The following is a 19,727-nucleotide window of genomic DNA, read 5'->3' on the forward strand; positions in this document are numbered from 1 at the left end:
TACTGTATTTACTGCTCACAATGTGGTCTACTCTACGCTGGGGAGATTAAACACAGACGAGGTGACAGCTTTCCGGAATACCTCCGTTCAGTCCGCAATCGTGAACCTGAGCTTCCTGTCGCTTCTCATTTCAATTCCCCCCCCACCTTGCTCCCACTCTGACTTTTCTCTCTTTCGCCCGCTTCAGTGTTCCAAAAAAGCTCAACGCAAGCTCGAGGAACAGCAGTTCAACTTTCCAATGGTCACTGTCCAGCCTTCCGGACTCAACATTTCCTTCATCAATTTCAGATCATAACCTCATTTCTTTTCCTTCAATAAAAGCAAAATACTGCGGATGCTGGAAATCTGCAATAAAAACAAGAAATGCTGGAACCACTCAGCAGGTCTGGCAGCATCTGTGGAAGGAGAAGCAGAGTTAATGTTTCGGGTCAGTGACCCTTCATCGGAACCAGTTCTCTGCTTCGTTAACTCTGTTTCTCTTTCCACAGATGCTGCCAGACCTGCTGAGTGGTTCCAGCATTTCTTGTTTTTATTTCTTTTCCTTCACTTGTGTTTTTTTTTGCTGGTTTGTTTTTGTTTTGTCCCTGGTTTCTTTCCTTAATGCCTTTACTTTGTTTTCGGATAGCTGCTATCCTGTCATTTACACATCATCCAGACAGATCTTTTGTTTCTGTAGTTGCTTTTGTGCCATGAAACCTTTTGTTATTTAATCTCTCCTGCCCTCCGCCCTATCAGAGACCTTCCCTTTTCTTCTTCCTCACCTCTCCCCACATTCCTTTGTTCAAAACCAATCACATTTGTAACTTTTCTCGGTTCTGATGAAAGGTCACACAGACCTGAAATGTTTACACAGTTTCCTCCTCCTCAGATGCTGCTGACCGGCTGAGGATTTACAGTATATTCTGTTTTTATTCCAGTTCTACACTCACTGGTCCCCCTCTCTCTCCTCCCCTGAAGGTGCTGACTCTGACTGGGTTCAGTTCCACACTAAACTCAATGGTTTCTCTCTCTCTGCTCCCCTGATGGTGCTGACTCTGACTGGGTTCAGTTCGACACTCACTGGTTCCTCTCTCCTCCCCTGAAGGTGCTGACTCTGACTGGGTTCAGTTCGACACTCACTGGTTCCTCTCTGTCTCCTCCCCTGAAGGTGCTGACTCTGACTGGGTTCAGTTCTACACTAAACTCAATGGATTCTCTCTCTCTGCTCCCCTGATGGTGCTGACTCTGACTGGGTTCAGCTCGACACTCACTGGTTCCCCTCTCTCTCCTCCCCTGAAGGTGCTGACTCTGACTGGGTTCAGTCCGACACTAAACTCAATGGATTCTCTCTCTCTGCTCCCCTGATGGTGCTGACTCTGACTGGGTTCAGTTCTACACTCACTGCTTCCCCTCTGTCTCCTCTCGTGATGGTGCTGACTCTGTCTGGGTTCAGTTCGACACTCACTGGTTCCCCTCTGTCTCCTCCCGTGATGGTGCTGACTCTGACTGGGTTCAGTTCGACACTCACTGGTTCCTCTCTCTCTCCTCCCCTGAAGGTGTTGACTCTGACTGGGTTCAGTTCGACACTCACTGGTTCCTCTCTCTCTCCTCCCCTGAAGGTGCTGACTCTGACTGGGTTCAGTTCTACACTAAACTCAATGGTTTCTCTCTCTCTGCTCCCCTGATGGTGCTGACTCTGACTGGGTTCAGTTCGACACTCACTGGTTCCTCTCTCTCTCCTCCCCTGAAGGTGCTGACTCTGACTGGGTTCAGTTCGACACTAAACTCAATGGTTTCTCTCTCTCTGCTCCCCTGATGGTGCTGACTCTGACTGGGTTCAGTTCCACACTCACTGCTTCCCCTCTCCCCCCTCCTGAAGGTGCTGACTCTGATTGGGTTCAGTTCTACACTCACTGGTTCCCCTATCCCTCCTCTCCGGAAGGTGCTGACTCTGACTGGGTTCAGTTCTGCACTCACTGGTTCCCCTCTCTCTCCTCCCCTGAAGGTGCTGACTCTCTCTGGGTTCAGTTCTATACTCACTGGTTCCCCTCTCTCTCCTCCCCTGAAGGTGCTGACTCTGTCTGGGTTCAGTTCTGCACTCACTGGTTCCCCTCTCTCTCCTCCCCTGAAGGAGCTGACTCTGACTGGGTTCAGTTCTACACTCACTGGTTCCCCTCTCTCTCCTCCCCTGAAGGTGCTGACTCTGTCTGGGTTCAGTTCTGCACTCACTGGTTCCCCTCTCTCTCCTCCCCTGAAGGTGCTGACTCTGACTGGGTTCAGTTCTACACTCACTGGTTCCCCTCTCTCTCCTCCCCTGAAGGTGCTGACTCTCTCTGGGTTCAGTTCTATACTCACTGGTTCCCCTCTCTCTCCTCCCCTGAAGGTGCTGACTCTGTCTGGGTTCAGTTCTGCACTCACTGGTTCCCCTCTCTCTCCTCCCCTGAAGGTGCTGACTCTGACTGGGTTCAGTTCTATACTCACTGGTTCCCCTCTCTCTCCTCCCCTGAAGGTGCTGACTCTGTCTGGGTTCAGTTCTGCACTCACTGGTTCCCCTCTCTCTCCTCCCCTGAAGGTGCTGACTCTGTCTGGGTTCAGTTCTGCACTCACTGGTTCCCCTCTCTCTCCTCCCCTGAAGGAGCTGACTCTGACTGGGTTCAGTTCTACACTCACTGGTTCTCCTCTCTCTCCTCCCCTGAAGGTGCTGACTCTGACTGGGTTCAGTTCTACACTCACCGGTTCCCCTCTCTCTCCTCCCCTGAAGGTGCTGACTCTCTGGGTTCAGTTCTACACTCACTGGTTCCTCTCTCTCTCCTCCCCTGAAGGTGCTGACTCTGTCTGGGTTCAGTTCTACACTCACTGGTTCCCCTCTCTCTCCTCCCCTGAAGGTGCTGACTCTGACTGGGTTCAGTTCTATACTCACTGGTTCCCCTCTCTCTCCTCCCCTGAAGGTGCTGACTCTGTCTGGGTTCAGTTCTGCACTCACTGGTTCCCCTCTCTCTCCTCCCCTGAAGGTGCTGACTCTGTCTGGGTTCAGTTCTGCACTCACTGGTTCCCCTCTCCCTCCTCTCCGGAAGGTGCTGACTCTGACTGGGTTCAGTTCTACACTCACTGGTTCCCCTCTCTCTCCTCCCCTGAAGGTGCTGACTCTGACTGGGTTCAGTTCTACATTCACTGGTTCCCCTCTCTCTCCCCTGAAGGTGCTGACTCTGACTGGGTTCAGTTCTACACTCACTGGTTCCCCTCTCGCTCCTCCCCTGAAGGTGCTGGCTCTGACTGGGTTCAGTTCCACACACTGGTTCCTCTCTCTCTCCTCTCCTGAAGGTGCTGACTCTGTCTGGGTTCAGTTCGACACTCACCGGTTCCCCTCTCTCTCCTCCCCTGAAGGTGCTGACTCTGACTGGGTTCAGTTCTGCACTCGCTAGTTCCTCTCTCTCTCCTCCCCTGAAGGTGCTGACTCTGACTGGGTTCAGTTCTACACTCGCTAGTTCCTCTCTCTCTCCTCCCCTGAAGGTGCTGACTCTGGCTGGGTTCAGTTCTACACTCACTGGTTCCCCTCTCTCTCCTCCCCTGTAGGTGCTGACTCTGACTGGGTTCAGTTCTACACTCACTGGTTCCCCTCTCTCTCCTCCCCTGTAGGTGCTGACTCTGACTGGGTTCAATTCTACACTCACTGGTTCCCCTCTCTCTCCTCCCCTGTAGGTGCTGACTCTGGCTGGGTTCAGTTCTACACTCACTGGTTCCCCTCTCTCTCCTCCCCTGTAGGTGCTGACTCTGACTGGGTTCAGTTCTACACTCACTGGTTCCCCTCTCTCTCCTCCCCTGTAGGTGCTGACTCTGGCTGGGTTCAGTTCTACACTCACTGGTTCCCCTCTCTCTCCTCCCCTGAAGGTGCTGACTCTGACTGGGTTCAGTTCTACACTCACTGGTTCCTCCCTCTCTCCTCCCCTGAAGGTGTTGACTCTGACTGGGTTCAGTTCTACACTCACTGGTTCCTCTCTCTCTCCTCTCCGGTGGGTGCTGACTCTGGCTGGGTTCAGTTCTACACTCACTGGTTCCTCTCTCTCTCCTCCCCTGAAGGTGCTGACTCTGACTGGGTTCAGTTCTACACTCACTGGTTCCTCCCTCTCTCCTCCCCTGAAGGTGCTGACTCTGACTGGGTTCAGTTCTACACTCACTGGTTCCTCCCTCTCTCCTCTCCTGAATGTGCTGACTGTGGCTGGGTTCAGTTCTACACTCACTGGTTCCTCTCTCTCTCCTCTCCTGAAGGTGCTGACTCTGACTGGGTTCAGTTCTATACTCACTGGTTCCCCTCTCTCTCCTCCCCTGAAGGTGCTGACTCTGACTGGGTTCAGTTCTACACTCACCTTTTCCCTCTCTCTCCTTCCTGAAGGTGCTGACTCTGACTGGGTTCAGTTCTACACTCACTGGTTCCTCTCTCTCTCCTCTCCTGAAGGTGCTGACTCTGACTGGGTTCAGTTCTATACTCACTGGTTCCCCTCTCTCTCCTCCCCTGAAGGTGCTGACTCTGACTGGGTTCAGTTCTACACTCACCTTTTCCCTCTCTCTCCTTCCTGAAGGTGCTGACTCTGACTGGGTTCAGTTCTACACTCACTGGTTCTCCTCTCTCTCCTCCCCTGAAGGTGCTGACTCTGACTGGGTTCAGTTCTATACTCACTGGTTCCTGTCTCTCTCCTCTCCTGAAGGTGCTGACTCTGACTGGGTTCAGTTCTACACTCACTGCTTCCCCTCTCTCTCCTCCCCTGAAGGTGCTGACTCTGTCTGGGTTCAGTTCTCACTCACTGGTTCCCCTCTCTCTCCTCCCCTGAAGGAGCTGACTCTGGCTGGGTTCAGTTCTGCACTCACTGGTTCCCCTCTCTCTCCTCCCCTGAAGGTGATGACTCTGGCTGGGTTCAGTTCTACACTCACTGGTTCCCCTCTCTCTCCTCCCCTGAAGGTGCTGACTCTGACTGGGTTCAGTTCTACACTCACTGGTTCCTCTCTCTCTCCTCTCCTTAAGGTGCTGACTCTGACTGGGTTCAGTTCTACACTCACTGGTTCCCCTCTCTCTCCTCCCCTGAAGGTGCTGACTCTGACTGGGTTCAGTTCTACACTCACTGGTTCCTCTCTCTCTCCTCCCCTGAAGGTGCTGATTCTGACTGGGTTCAGTACTACACTCACTGGTTCCTCTCTCTCTCCTCCCCTGAAGGTGTTGACTCTGACTGGGTTCAGTTCTACACTCACTGGTTCCTCTCTCTCTCCTCCCCTGAAGGTGTTGACTCTGACTGGGTTCAGTTCTACACTCACTGGTTCCCCTCTCTCTCCTCCCCTGAAGGTGCTGACTCTGACTGGGTTCAGTTCTACACTCACTGGTTCCTCTCTCTCTCCTCCCCTGAAGGTGTTGACTCTGTCTGGGTTCAGTTCTGCACTCACTGGTTCCCCTCTCCCTCCTCTCCGGAAGGTGCTGACTCTGACTGGGTTCAGTTCTACACTCACTGGTTCCTCTCTCTCTCCTCCCCTGAAGGTGCTGACTCTGACTGGGTTCAGTTCTGCACTCCTTGGTTCCTCTCTCTCTCTCCTCCACTGAAGGTGTTGACTCTGTCTGGGTTCAGTTCTACACTCACTGGTTCCTCTCTCTCTCCTCCCCTGAAGGTGCTGACTCTGACTGGGTTCAGTTCTACACTCACCGGTTCTCCTCTCTCTCCTCCCCTGAAGGTGTTGACTCTGACTGGGTTCAGTTCTGCACTCACTGGTTCCTCTATCTCTCCTCCACTGAAGGTGTTGACTCTGTCTGGGTTCAGTTCCACACTCACTGGTTCCCCTTTCTCTCCTCCCCTGATGGTGCTGACTCTGTCTGGGTTCAGTTCCACACTCACTGGTTCCCCTCTCTCACCTCTCCTGAAGGTGTTGACTCTGACTGGGTTCAGTTCTACACTCACTGGTTCCCCTCTCTCACCTCTCCTGAAGGTGTTGACTCTGACTGGGTTCAGTTCTACACTCACTGGTTCCTCTCTCTCTCCTTCCCTGAAGGTGCTGACTCTCTGGGTTCAGTTCCACACTCACTGGTTCCCCTCTCTCTCCTTCCCTTAAGGTGCTGACTCTGACTGGGTTCACATGGATACTTGATTTGGTGAAATTCAATGGGACATTTTCATCTACATAAGAACCTTGTAACAGATACAAGGACGCTTCCCTGTCCCGTGTCCTGGGACTGCTCAGCTTGAAATGCACAGGGATAAATGTATGGGGAGCCTTTCAAAGGCTCCCTCCCAGTCTGCAGGTTTGTCCGTGGACATTCTGGGCTGGTACGACTCAGCAGCCTTTCCGCCTGTGGACTGTGAGCTCACAGAGTGGCCTTCCCTGCCACACCCAATTTGTGTAAAACATGAAACACGGGCCTGGCGGACGGGCGCTTCATAAACCCTCACAGAATTGTTACAGTGCAGAAGGAGGACATTCGGCCCATCGTGTCCACACTGTCTCTCTGAAGGAGCAATTCACCAAATTGGCATTCCCCTGCCTTCTCCCCGTAACCCAGCACATTCTTCCTTCTTATATAACAGTCTAATTCCCTTTTGAATGCTTCAATTGAACCTGCCTCCACCACACTCTCAGGCAGTGCATTCCAGACCTTAACCACTCGCTGTGTGAAACAGTTTTTCCTCATGTCACTTCTGCTTCTCTGACCAACTACTTTAAATCTGTGCCCTCTCGTTCTCGATCCTTTCATGAGTGGGAACGATTTCTCTCTATCTACTCTGTCCAGCCCCCTCATTTTGAATACCTCTATCAAATCACCTCTCAGCCGCCTTCTCTTCAAGGCAAACAAGTCCTAACTTCCCCAATCTATCTTCATAACTGAAATTCCTCATCCCTGGAACCATTCTCGTGAATCTTTTCTGTACTCTCCCAATGTCCTCATGTCTTTCCTGAAGTGCAGTGCCCAGAACTGGACGCAGTACTCCAGTGGAGGCTGAACTAGTGTCTTATACAAGTTCAACATAACTTCCTTGCTCTTGCACTCTATGCCCCTATTAATAAAGCCCAGGATACTGTATGCTTTATTAACCTGACACCGATCCTTGGGGAACTCCACAACAAATCTTCCTCCAGCCTGAAAAACATCCATTAACCACTACTCTTTGTTTCCTGTCACTCAGCCAATTCCGTATCCATGTTGATACCATTTTATTCCATGAGCTACAAGTTTGCTCACAAGTCTGTTGTGTGGCACTGTATCAAATGCCTTTTGAAAGTCCATGTACACCACATCAACAGCATTGCCCTCATCAATCCTCTCTGTTACCTCCTCAAAAAACTCCATCAAGTTAGTTAAACATGATTTTCCCTTAAATCCATACTGGCTTTCCTTAATTAACCCACGTTTGTTCATGTGACTATTAATTTTGTCCTGAGTTATTTCTGGAATTTTCCCCACCACCGAAGTTAATCTGACTGGCCTGTAGTTGCTGGGCTTATCTTTACACCCTTTTTTGAACAAGGGTGTAACATTTGCAATTCTCCAGTCCTCTGGCACCATCCCCGAGTCTAAGGAAGACTGGAAAATTAGGTCCAGTGCCTCTGCAATTCCCACCCTCACTTCCTTCAGTATTCCTGGATACATCTCAGGTGGTCCTGGTGCTTTATCCACTTTAAGTACAGACAAGCTATCTAATATTTCCTCTTTATCAATTTTAAACACCTCCAGTGTCTGACTTACTTCCTCTTTCACCATTGCCTGGGTTGCATCTTCTTCCTTGGTAAAGACAGATGCAAAATATTCATTTAATACCTCAGCTATGTCCTCTACCTCCATGTGTAAATCCCCTTTCTGGTCCCTAATCGGTCCCACTCCTCCTTTTACCATTTATATGCTTTGGAATTTCCTTTAATGCTAGCTGCCAGTCTCTTTTCATGCTCTCTCTTTGCTTCACTTATTTGCTTTTTCACTTCCCCTCTCGAGCTTCTATATTCAGCCTGGTTCTCAATAGTATTTTCCACCTGGCATCTGTCATAAGTACACTTTTTCTTCTTTATCTTAATCTCTACCTCTTTTGTCATCCAGGAAGCTCTGGATTTGTTTACCCTGCCTTTCCCCTTTGAGAGAACATACCTCGACTGTGCCTGAACTATCTATTCTTTGAAGGTAGTCCATTGTTCATCTACCAGTTTTCCTGCCAGCTTTTGACTCCAATTTATTCGCCCCAGCTCCATTCTTACCCCATTGAAGTTGGCCTTCCCCCAGTTAATTATTCTTACCCTGGATTGCTCTTTGTCCTTTTCCATAGTCAGCCTAAATTTTCTGATACAATGATCACTCTCCCCTAAATGATCTCCTCCTGACAGTTAATCCACTTGACCCACCTAATTCCCAAGAACCAGGTCCAGTGGTGCCTCCTTTCTCGTTGGAATAAAAACACACTGCTGTAGAAAAGTTCACGAACACACTCGAGGAACTCTTGCCCCTCACTGCCCTTTACACTACTACTATCCCAGTCTGTGTTTGGATAATTAAAGTCCCCCAGAATAACTACACTATAATTTTTGCACCTCTCCGTAATTTCCTTGCAGTTGTGTTCCTCCATGTCCTTCCGACTAGTTGGTGGCCGAAGACAACACTGAGCAATGTAACTGCACCTTTTTTGTTCCTTAGTTCTAGCCAAATTGATTCTGTCCTCAACCTCTGTGGGACATTATTTTTCTCCAGCACTGCAACGCTCTCCTGAATCAATACTGCCACTCTTCCCCCTCTTTTTCCTTTTCCTATCTTTCCTGAACACTTTTTGTATCCAGGAATATTCAATACCCAGTCTGGCACTTCTTTGAGTCAGTCTCTGTTATAGCCACAACATCATATTTCCACATGTCAATCTGCACCTGTACCTCACCAATCTTATTAACAACATGCCATGCATTCACATACATGCACATTAACCCTGATTCAGACTTTTTCCCTTACTCTGACCCCAGCTCATAACTTACTATTATCTACTCTAGTGCAATCTATCTCTCCCAGTATTCTGTGCACCTTGGTATTCCTCTCTAAATATTTCCTCTTGCGTCCTGCACCCCTGCCAAGTTAGTTTAAACCCTCCCCAATAACACTACCAAATCGCCCCACAAGGAAATTTGACCCAGCTCTGTTCAGGTGCAACCCGTCCAGCCTGTACAGGTCCCACCTTCTCCAGAACTGGTCCCACTGTCCCAGGAATCTAAAGCCCTCCCTCTTGCACCATCTTTCCAGCCATGCATTTATCTGCACTATCCTCCTATTTCTACACTCCCATTTGCTTGGGTCAAAGATAGAACAGGAGTTAGAGTTCTCAATTGGGACAAGGTCAATTTTACTAAACTGAGGAGTGATTTAGTGAAAGTGGATTGGAAACAGCTAGTTGAAAGTAAATCAGTATCAAAACAGTGGGAGGCATTCAAAGGGGAGATTCAAGGGGTTCAGGGTAAACATGTTCCCACAAAGAAAAAGGGTGGGACGGCCGAATCTCGAGCTCCCATAATGTCAAGGAGCTTGCAGGGTAAGATAAAGCAGAAAAAGAAAGATTATGCCCGACACCGAGAACTCAATACGACAGAAAGCCGAGAGGAGTATAGAAAGTGGATGGGTGAAATCAAAAAAGGAAAGCAAAGAGAGGGCATGAAAGAATATTGGCAAGCAAAATGAAGATGAATCCAAAGATGTTTTATTGGTACATTAAAAGTAATGAGAATAACTAAGGAAAGATTAGGGCCCATAAAAGACCAAAAAGGTAACCCATGTGTCGGGGCGAAAAATGTTTCTTAATGAATACTTTGCATCTGTCTTCATAAAAGAGGGGGATGCTGCAGATATTGTCGTTAAGGAGGCAGAGTGTGAAGCATTGGATGTGATCAACATAGGGAGAGAGGAAGTATTAATGGGATTAGCATCTTTAAAAGGGAAAAATCACTAAGGCCAGATGAAATGTTTCCTAGGCTGTCAGAAGAAGCCACATAGAGGAAATAGTGCAAGGCCTGACCATCATTTTCCAGCCCTCACTGAATACAGGTGTGGTATTGGAGGATTGGAGGACTGCTAACATTGTACCTTTGTTGAAAAAGGGAGCAAGGAATAGATCGAATAATTACAGGCCAGTCAGTCTAACCTCAGTAGTGGGCAAATTATTGGAATCTATCCTGAGAGACAGGATAAACTGTCACTTAGAAAGGCACAGGTTAATCAAGGATAGTCAGCAATGGGTTTGTTAAGGGAAGATCTTGTCTGACCAACTTGATCGAATTTTTTGAAGTAGTAACGAGGAAGATAGATGAGGGTGGTGCAGTTGATGTGGTCGACATGGATTTTAGCAAGGCTTTTGACAAGGTCTCACATGGCAGACTGGTTAAAAAATAAAAGTCCATGGGATCCAGGGAAATGTAGCAAGATGGATACAAAATTGGCTCAGTGGCAGGAAACGAAGGGTAATTGTTGATGGGTATTTTTGCGACTGGAGAGCTGTTTCCAGTGGCATTTCGCAGGGCTCAGTACTAGTTCACCTGCTTTTTGTGCTATATATTAACGATTTGGATATAAATGTAGAGGGCATGATCAAGAAGTTTGCAGATGATAACAAGGAGGATAGCTATAGAATGCAGGAAGATATCAATAGACTGGTCAGATGGGCAGAAAAGTGGCAAATGGAATTCAACTCGGAGAAGTGTGAGGTGATGCATTTGGGGAGGTCAAACGAGGCAAAGGAATGCACGATTAATGGGAGAATACGGAGAGGTGTAGAGGAAGTGAGGGACCTTGGAGTGAATGTCCACAGATCCCTGAAGGTAGTAGGACGGGTTGATAAGGTGGTTAAGAAGTTATTATTGGAAGGAATCCTTTCCTTTATTAGCTGAGGTATAGAATACAAGAGCAGGGAGGTTATGCTAGAACTGTATAACTCATTGGTTAGGCCACAACTTGAGTGCTGTGTGCAGTTCTGGTCACCTCATTACAGAAAGGATGTAATTGCACTATAGAGGGTACAGAGGAATGCAGCTATGAGGAAAGATTGGATAAGCTGGGATCGTTCTCCTTGCAACAGAGGAGGCTGAGGGGAGATTTGATGGAGATGTACAAAATTGTGAGGGCAGTTAGAGTGCATGCAAGGGCCTAGTTAGCTTGGCAGAGAGGTCAGTGATGAGGGGGCATAGATTTAAAGTAGTTGGTAGAAAGATCAGAGGGGGAGATGGAGTGAAGAGGCAGAAAACCCCAACTCATTTTAAAAGGTGTTTAGATGTGCAGCTCAAGTGCTGTAACCTGCAGGGCTATGGACCAGGAGCTGACAAGTGGGAGTAGGCTGGGTGGCTTGTTTTTTGGCCAGTGCAGACATGATGGGCCAAATGGCCTCTTTCTGTGATTCTATTTCTACAGCTTTGCGAAGTTTTGCAGTGGAATTGTATTTCAACTAAACAAACGGCTGAAATGAAACATGACCACATAGTTGAACCATCTAGGTTCCTGGGTATAATAGCAGTGTGGAGAGTCTGTAGTGCAGGGGTGATTGTGTTTACTTAACATGTGAAAAGTCCCCGGCTTGAAACCGCAGCGAAACGTTTTCAAAACGACCGGAACTAATTCTGAAGAAATATGGAATAATTCACACTGACTGTTAAACGTTACCACAAAACAATCTCTCAAAGCCCTGTTACATTTGCACATTGTGTGCACAATCAAATTCTGCACAATGCCTTTCATTCGCTTCTGTTTCCAGCTCTGATGGTGCAGAAAGCTCCTCAAATCCTGGATATTCTGGTCGATTTGTGTTAGAATCCTGCAGCACTAGCTTGGTAACTAACAGCAGATCTAAGCTCCATTTCAGAAGGGGGAAAAAACCCATCAACTATTCACTTTTCCCCGGCTCCACAGTGAGTGAACGAGGGACAATCAGCAATATTTTGCCCTTCACTGTCCAATCACCCACTGTCAGCAGCAAGTGGCATCTGCAGCCTCAATCAGCGGGTTACTGGCTATTCCTGGGATGCATCATCACACAACAGTGCAGGTCAAAGCTCCCCATACATTGAGCACAGCCTCAGGAAAATGAAGGCAGATTATATCCTGGTCACTAAACCTCCGAGCAGCTTTTACAGAATAGCCGAGTGAGTGGAACTTTTATTGAAATTCAATGGAGAATCTCCGGAAACAAGTTTTTTTTCTCAAAGTGATTCCTGACAACGCAGCAGCCGGCTGACGTCATCAAAGTGCGCCAAGCTGTGCACACGCGCAGCTACATCTTGCCAGGGCTAAGTGGCCTGTGCGCCGGATGACATCATGGCGCTGCGCCAACGTCATTGCATATCCGCGCTTGGTCCATCTTCGCGCATGCGCGATAAAGCGTCATCAGGTATCCAGCCCCCTACTTGGCTGGAGGAAGTGGTAGAATGGGAGAGTTTGAGGCTGGAGCTCTTCACCCCCCACCCCCCCAAGGCCTCGACAATTCCTCCCCTCAGTTGCTCGCTCCAGACGTCGATGCCCCAACTCCCCTGGCTGATTGTTCCTTGCTTCGCGCCACTCCGTTATGCGACCGCTCGCTCCCTGCTTCCCCCACCCCCCCCTCCCTCGTTTCCAGCCACAGTGGGGAGGAAGGGGGGAAAGCGAGTTGCCGAGGGGGCAGAGTGGCCAGACAGGCTGGGAGCTAGTAGCTGCGTTCGGGTGAAATCAGTCCTGGTCAGTCATATAAATGAATCACAATAACCAATTGGCAACACATTTTATACTCTGCCCGATTTTCTTTTCCATCGATCGGGGTGTCAATTCACAATCTTCCAATGGAAAGTCAATCATAAAATTCCTTTTGTATTTAATAGGATTACTGGAATATTAAATGGATCTGAGGATTACAGTTAGTATCTTATAACTACATAGTAGCATATTATTGGGCTTCCATCCAACTTCATGTAAGGTTAGTTTGCTAGAACAATCGAGCCATAAGCATTTCCTGTGATAAATTGAGCAGCGCCATCTTTAATCCTGGCAGCTGCCTGAAGGTCGCAGGCACTGACCTTCCAGTTGAAGAGCCTGCATTTGTGCATGTGCAAGTACTGCGCCACCTAGTGGTTGCGCTGTCAGCAAACGCAGCTGTTTCTTTTTAAGTTTTAAGGCACAACAAGAGGCCACTTGGCCCATCGTGTCTGTGCCGGCTGAAAAACGATCCAGCTATTCTAATCCCACCTTCCAGCATTTGGTCCGTAGCCCTGCAGATTAAGGCACTTGAGATGCATATACAGACTCCTTTTGAATGAGATGAGGGTTTCTACCCCAACTACCCTTTCAGGCAGTGAGTTCCAGATGCTCACCACCCTCTGGGTGAAAAAGCTTTTCCTCATCTCCCTGCCAATCTTTCCACCAATCACTTTAAATCTCTGCCCCCTAGTCACTGACCTCTCTGCTCAGGTGAACAGGCCCTTCACCTCCACCCTATTCACGTCCTCAAAATTTTGTACATTTCAATCAGATTTCCTTCAGCTTTCTCTCTTCCAAGAACAACCCCAGCCTATCCAATCTCTCCTCATAGTGGCATTTTTCCAGTCCTGGCAACATCCTCGTAAATCTCCTCTGTACCCTCTCGAGTGCAATTCCATCTTTTCTGAGATTAAGTGACCAGAACTGCACACAGTACTCAAGTTGTGGCCTAACCAATGATTTATACAGTTCCAGCATAACCTCCCTGCCCTTACATTCTATATCTCGGCTAATAAAGGAAAGGATTCCATATGCCCTTTTAACCACCTTATCGACTTGTCCTGCTACCATCAGGGATGTGTGAACATTCACCCCAAGGTCCCTTACTTCCTATACACTTCTCAGTATTTTCCCATTAACCATGAATTCCTTCGTCTTGTTTGACCTCCCCAACTGCATCACCTCACACTTCTCCAGGTTAAATTCCATTTGCCACTTTTTTGCCCATCTGATCAGACTATCAATATCTTCCTGCAGCCTACAGCTATCCTCCTCGCTATCTACCACACGGCCAATCTTTGTGTCAGCCGCAAAGTTCTTAATCATGCCCTCCACATTTACGTCCAAATCATTTATACCACAAGAAGCAGGGGACCCAGTACTGAGCCCTGCACAACGCCACTGGAAACAGCCCTCCAGTCGCTAAAACACCCGTCAACAATTACCCTTTGTTTTCTGCCACTGAGCCAATTTTGTATCCACCTTGCTGCATTTCCCTGGATCCCATGGGATTTTATTTTGTTAACCAGTCTGCCATGTGGGACCTAGTCAAAATCCTTGCTAAAATCTATGTAGACCACATCGACTGCACTACCCTCATCTATCTTCCTTGCTACTTCTTCAAAAAATTTGATCAAGTTGGTCAAACAAGATCTTCCCTTAACAAATCCATGCTGACTATCCTTGATTAACCTGTGCCTTTCTAAGTGACAGTTTATCCTGTCTCTCAGAATAGATTCCAATAATTTTCCCACTACTGAGCTTAGACTGCCTGGCCTGTAATTACTCGGTCTATCCCTTGCTCCCTTTTTAAACAGAGGTTGAACATTAGCAATTCTCCAACCCTCTGGCACCACACCTGTATCCAGTGAGGACTGGAAAATGATGGACAGACCCTCTGCTATTTCCTCTCTTGCGTCGTTTAACAGCCTGGGGTACATTACATCCGGCCCTGGTGATTTACCAACTTTCAAGGATGCTGATCCCATTAATACTTCCTCTCTCCCTATGTTTATCACATCCAATACTTCACACTCTCCTCCTTAACTACAATACCTGCATCGTCCCCCTCTTTTGTGCAGACAGACGCAAAGTATTCATTAAGAACAATACCAACATCTTCCGCCCCTAAACATAGGTTACCTTTTTGGTCTTTTATGGCCCGACTCTCTCCTTATTTATCCTCTTACTCGATGTATTGATAAAACATCTTTGGGTTCACCTTGATTTTGCTTGCCAAAATTCTTTCATGCCCTCTCTTTCCTTACCTAATTTCCTTTTTGATTTCACCCCTCCATTTTCTATACTCCTCTCGGCTTTCTGTAGTATTGAGTTGTTGGTGTCACACATAAGCTTTCCTTTCTGCCTTATCTTACCACGTAAGCTCCTTGACATCCATGGGGCTCTAGATATGGCTGTTCCACCCTTTTTCTTTTTGGGAACATGTTTACTCTGAACCGCTTTGAATGCCTCCCAGTGCTCTGACACAGAGTTACCTTCAAGTAGCTGTTTCCAGTCCATTTTCACTAAATCACTCCTCAGTTTCGTAAAATTTGCCTTCCCCCAATTTAGAACTTTACTCCTGTTCTATCTTTGTCCTTGTCCAGAATAACACTAAAACTATTATGGTCACTATCTCCAAAATGGTCACCCATTACTTCATCCACTCGCCCAGCTTCATTACCAAAAACGAAATCGAGAATTGTGTCCCCTCTCGTTGGGCTTGTTTCGTGCTGGCTAAAAAAATTCTCTTGAATGCAGTTCAAGAATTTTATGCCCTTGTGCCCTTCACACTGTTTGTATCCCAGTTGATATTGGGGTAGTTGAAATCCTCAACTAATATTGTCCTATAGTTTTTGCACTCAGAAATTTGCCTACATATTTGTTCTTTTATCTCCCTCTCACTATTTGGGGGTAGTGTGGCTACCCCTTTTTTATTTCTGAGCTCCACCCATATAGGCCTCGTTTGATGATTTGTTTAGCAAATCATCCCTCCTCACAGCTGTTATTGATTCCTTAACTAATAATGCTGCACCCCTTCCTTTTCTTTCCCCCTTTCTATCCTGCCTGAAAACTCTATACTCCGGGATGTTGAGCTGCCATTCTTGCCCCTCTTTCAGCCAAGTTTCCATTATAGTAATGATATTGTTTTACCACGTGTCTGACTGTGCCCTCAGCTCATCAGTTTTATTTACTATACCCCTTGCACTTAAATAAATACCCTTTCACACTGCCAAATTCCTGTGTTGCACACTTTTTAACCTTTGCTTCTTCTGTCTTTCAGAGTCACTCGCTAATTTTCTGCTTCCCGTTCCCTGCCCTGAAATTGTCCAATCTAAGACTGCGCTCAGGTTCCCAACCTCCTGCCAGGCTAGTTTAAACCATCCCCAACAGCACCAACAAACCTTCCTGCAAGGATATTTGTCCCGGTCCTGTTCAGGTGCAGACCGTCCAGTTTGTACAGGTGCCACTTTCCCCAGAACCAGTCCCAATGGCCCAGAAATCTGATGCCCTTCCTCCTGCACCATCTCTCCAGCTGCATATTCATCTGGTGTATTTTCCTATTACTATACTCACTAGCACGTGGCCTTGGGAGTAATCCTGAGATTACTACCTTTGAGGTCCTGCTTGCTAATCTCATTCCCAACTCCCTAAGCGCAGCCTGCAGGACCTCATCCCTCTTTCTTCCTATATTGTTGGTACCAATGTGGACCACGACCTCTGGCTGTGCACCCTCACCCTCCATAATGCCCTATAGCCGCTCAGTGATATCCATGACCCTTGCACCAGGGAGGCAACATACTATCCTGGAATCACATCTGCGACCACAGAAACACCTAACTGTAGAATCCCCTATCACTATTGCTCTCTTGTCCTTTCTCCTCCCTCTCTGCACAGCTGAGCCACCCATGGTGCTTTGGTCATGACTCTCACTGCACTCTCCAGAGGAACCCTCTCTCCCCATCAGTACTCAGAACTGAATAGAAAGTGGGATGCCCCATGGGGACTCATGCACTACCTGCCTTAACCTTATCTGTCCGGCAGCCACCCAGTCCCTCTCTGCCTGCGCTCTCTTAAGCTGCGGGGTGACTACCTCCTGAAACGTTCTATCCACGTAATTTTCTGCCTTGCGGATGCGATGCAGTGACTCCAGCTGCCGCTCGAGTTCCGAAACTCGAGCTTCTGCAGCCGGTCACACTTCCTGCAGATGTGTCTGCCAAGGACACATGGTGTGTCCATGACTTCCCACATTCCACTTGGCCGAGCTGCCTTGCCATTACTTAGCTTTAGAAAAAAATTACTGCTAATGTAATAAGTAGAATAACTTTGCACAATCGGCTTCTTCCCCTGTACCGTGGAGGCTGAAAAGGCAGAAAAGAAAGACTGCAAAGAGCATGTAGCCGGATGGCTAACAGCTAAAACTGTGCAAGGCATGAAGGGAAAAGTTGCCAGCTTTACACAAGGACAAGGAGCTGTGAATCAGCTGAAGTCATTGTTTTCCAGCCTGCTAGGCAGTGTGTGATAAGACATTTTCAATGAGACAGTGAGATGCTGTGATGGTAAGGTTACAGATAAGAATGAAGGCCAGCCGATGTATTTTGTTTTGGAACTAAGCAGACAGATGACTCCAAGCCCAGAGTCTACGTGACGAAGAACATTCTCGATGCTGGGAGAAACTGGATAAAAAGGGGAGGCGGGGAGCCCCAGAAAGGAAGACGACCAGCAGCAGGACCATCACGAAGGGGAACCAGGTCGGCATTCAGTGAAGAGAACCCATCTGAGACTGATCACCTCGCCTCGCAACGGGCAGTATTTAAATGCAAGCCGTGTGCCTTGTGATTTACTGTAACAAGTAGTTTACCAAGTGAAGTAACGCAGGTGTCTTCTGTCCGCCACGTCAGTTGACACCCTAGTTTGAGGGTCAACGTTTTGGCCTCCCTGGGTGGGCACGGTTAAGTGATCGCCTTAAAGTCACACCATGTCCGACCCACAGACGTGCCGGACAAACAGCAGAATGATGGATGCCTGTCCAGAGTGGGTGGAGGTGCTCCGGGAGTACCTAAAGCGTAAATGGCCCAAGTGGGTCGAATATGCTGCTAAGGTCTTTGAGGGTCCGAGATCCATTGGACAGAAACACCAGGAGAGAGAGGCAGTTACTAAGGTGGTGTCTGACTTAAATGAAAAATGTTACAATTTGCACTAGTTGGTGTCAGCGAGAAGTAGATAGATTAAAAAGTCAACTTGCCGCCAAACAAGGTATGATATTTCGTGAAATTTCAAGTGTGTTAAAACAAGTTACTGTGTCTTTTGATTCGAATGTGCGAATGTTGGAAGCTTCCACGAACTAAATGAATGTCCTTGTGCAGCTTGTGTTCTGTAGAACTGACAGTCATTAACTCTTTGTTGTCTGGCCTTAATGTTGAAAGTCTGTTACTTGTTCTATTTTTACAAGTGTATATTTTGTGGGAACCTTGAGTCGTGTTTTGGTTGTGAACTAGATGAACTGTGTGTTGCTTGGCATCGAGACAGGGAATTTAACACAGATTTTGGTACTTTGAATCCATAACCCCTTACAAGAATCAATTTTCTAAGTTGTTTTGGAATTGAATGAGTGTGAAAAGTGATTGTTGAGTGTGTTCATTTCAATTTAACATTGTGCACCCGGGAATGGGATATAAAATTGAATTATATTTTAAGTTAAAGTTTTATTTTATTTTAAAAGTTGGTTTGTAACTGAAAAGGCAATGAACAATTTTCTAAGAGATGAGCTTCAGCCTTGAAGGTCTGACGATGTCTGGCAGAAATCCAATTTGAAGTTTAAAACACTGCTTTAATTGGAGTTCCAGTTTAAAATCTGTTCTTTTTTTTGGAGTTTAAATTAAAGACATGTTTTACTGACTGTTTTAAGTAGCAAATGTCAGGAATTGGATATTGGTTTAAGAGAGAGAAGGACAAACAAAGGAGATATGGGAAAGATTCTGTCTGTTTAAAGTTTGTTCAAGAAGCTGGTATTAAATCTTTTGTTATAATAATGTTAAATAACTTCTTTAGTTTTTGGCTTTATTACAGTCATTTGAAAAGGCGCCTGACGAAAGAACAAGAAAAATGATGGAATTTACCTATCTTAAAAAAAAAAAGTACGGGCTATTCTGTTCTGTGTGTAGTTGATAAGTATTATAAGTTAATAAGTCTGAATTGAGTTTATACTATTAAGGTTAATTGACCTGTTAAGTTGAAAAAACTGTAAATTTCATTTGTGGCCACAATGAACTTTCAAGTTTATTATGTCAAGTTTTGAGGGAGTCTTTAATTCCAGACATAAGACTCGCTCATATAACATTGGCAGCTTTCATTTTTTAACGTTTATTGCCGTGAATTAGAATTTGGAATCATCTTCGTTATATAAAAAATATACTTGGATTACAAACCGCTTACAAAAGATGCTAAAAGTTTGGAAACAATTGGAGTTTAATGTAAAATGCTGTTTTTCCTGATGAAGATGCTTTCCTTTGAAGTTGATAATGTTACTAATGATGATGTTGTTTTCAAACCCTAAGGATACCAAAAGAATTGAAAAAATACTGTTTAAAATGGAGTGTAGTTCTTTTTGATCAGGAAAAAAAGGTTACGTAAAGTGACACAGCTGAGAAGGTTTTGCTCCACCCACTTGGAGCCAAAAAAAAATAACCCCACTGCAACTATTGTTTTTCCATTTAATCCACCACACAAGTTTTGCATTGCTGAGAGTAAAAATGTATATATATTGGACATTATTAAATCTTAAATTTCTAAATTGACAGACATAATTGGACAAATTAACCCATTGGGCTCAGGGGCAGAGCCACAATGGATTCTTTCTGTTTTTTTAAAGCAGGTGTCGGCAGGTTCCAAGACCACATGAGAACTGATGCCACAGCAAGAGATCCAGCAGCTTTAAGAATTTAAGAACTTAATTGCAGACATCAAATGTCACGGCACAGTCACAATTTGGAATAAAGGCTTTGCCCTTTCAAAAACTTTTATTTGTTATCTATGAGACAAAGTG

The 19,727-nt window shown here is 46.6% G+C and overlaps 1 protein-coding gene and 1 long non-coding RNA gene across 3 annotated transcripts in view; one reads left to right on the forward strand and one right to left on the reverse strand.

The window, feature by feature from the left end:
* LOC137349252 (zinc finger protein 229-like) overlaps window positions 1–19,727 on the reverse strand; it is a 725,490-nt gene that overhangs the window by 358,817 nt on the left and 346,946 nt on the right. The gene's annotated exons all lie outside the window — the stretch shown is intronic.
* The window catches only part of LOC137349323 (uncharacterized), a 28,259-nt gene that overhangs the window by 6,300 nt on the left and 2,232 nt on the right, over window positions 1–19,727 (forward strand). For both annotated transcript variants that reach the window (XR_010969338.1, XR_010969337.1), the window contains exon 2: window positions 18,752–18,819. This is a non-coding gene — a long non-coding RNA (uncharacterized lncRNA). The remainder of the gene's footprint in view (window positions 1–18,751; window positions 18,820–19,727) is intronic.

Source organism: Heterodontus francisci, chromosome 34 (assembly GCF_036365525.1).
Source record: "Heterodontus francisci isolate sHetFra1 chromosome 34, sHetFra1.hap1, whole genome shotgun sequence".
Lineage (NCBI taxonomy): Eukaryota > Metazoa > Chordata > Chondrichthyes > Heterodontiformes > Heterodontidae > Heterodontus > Heterodontus francisci.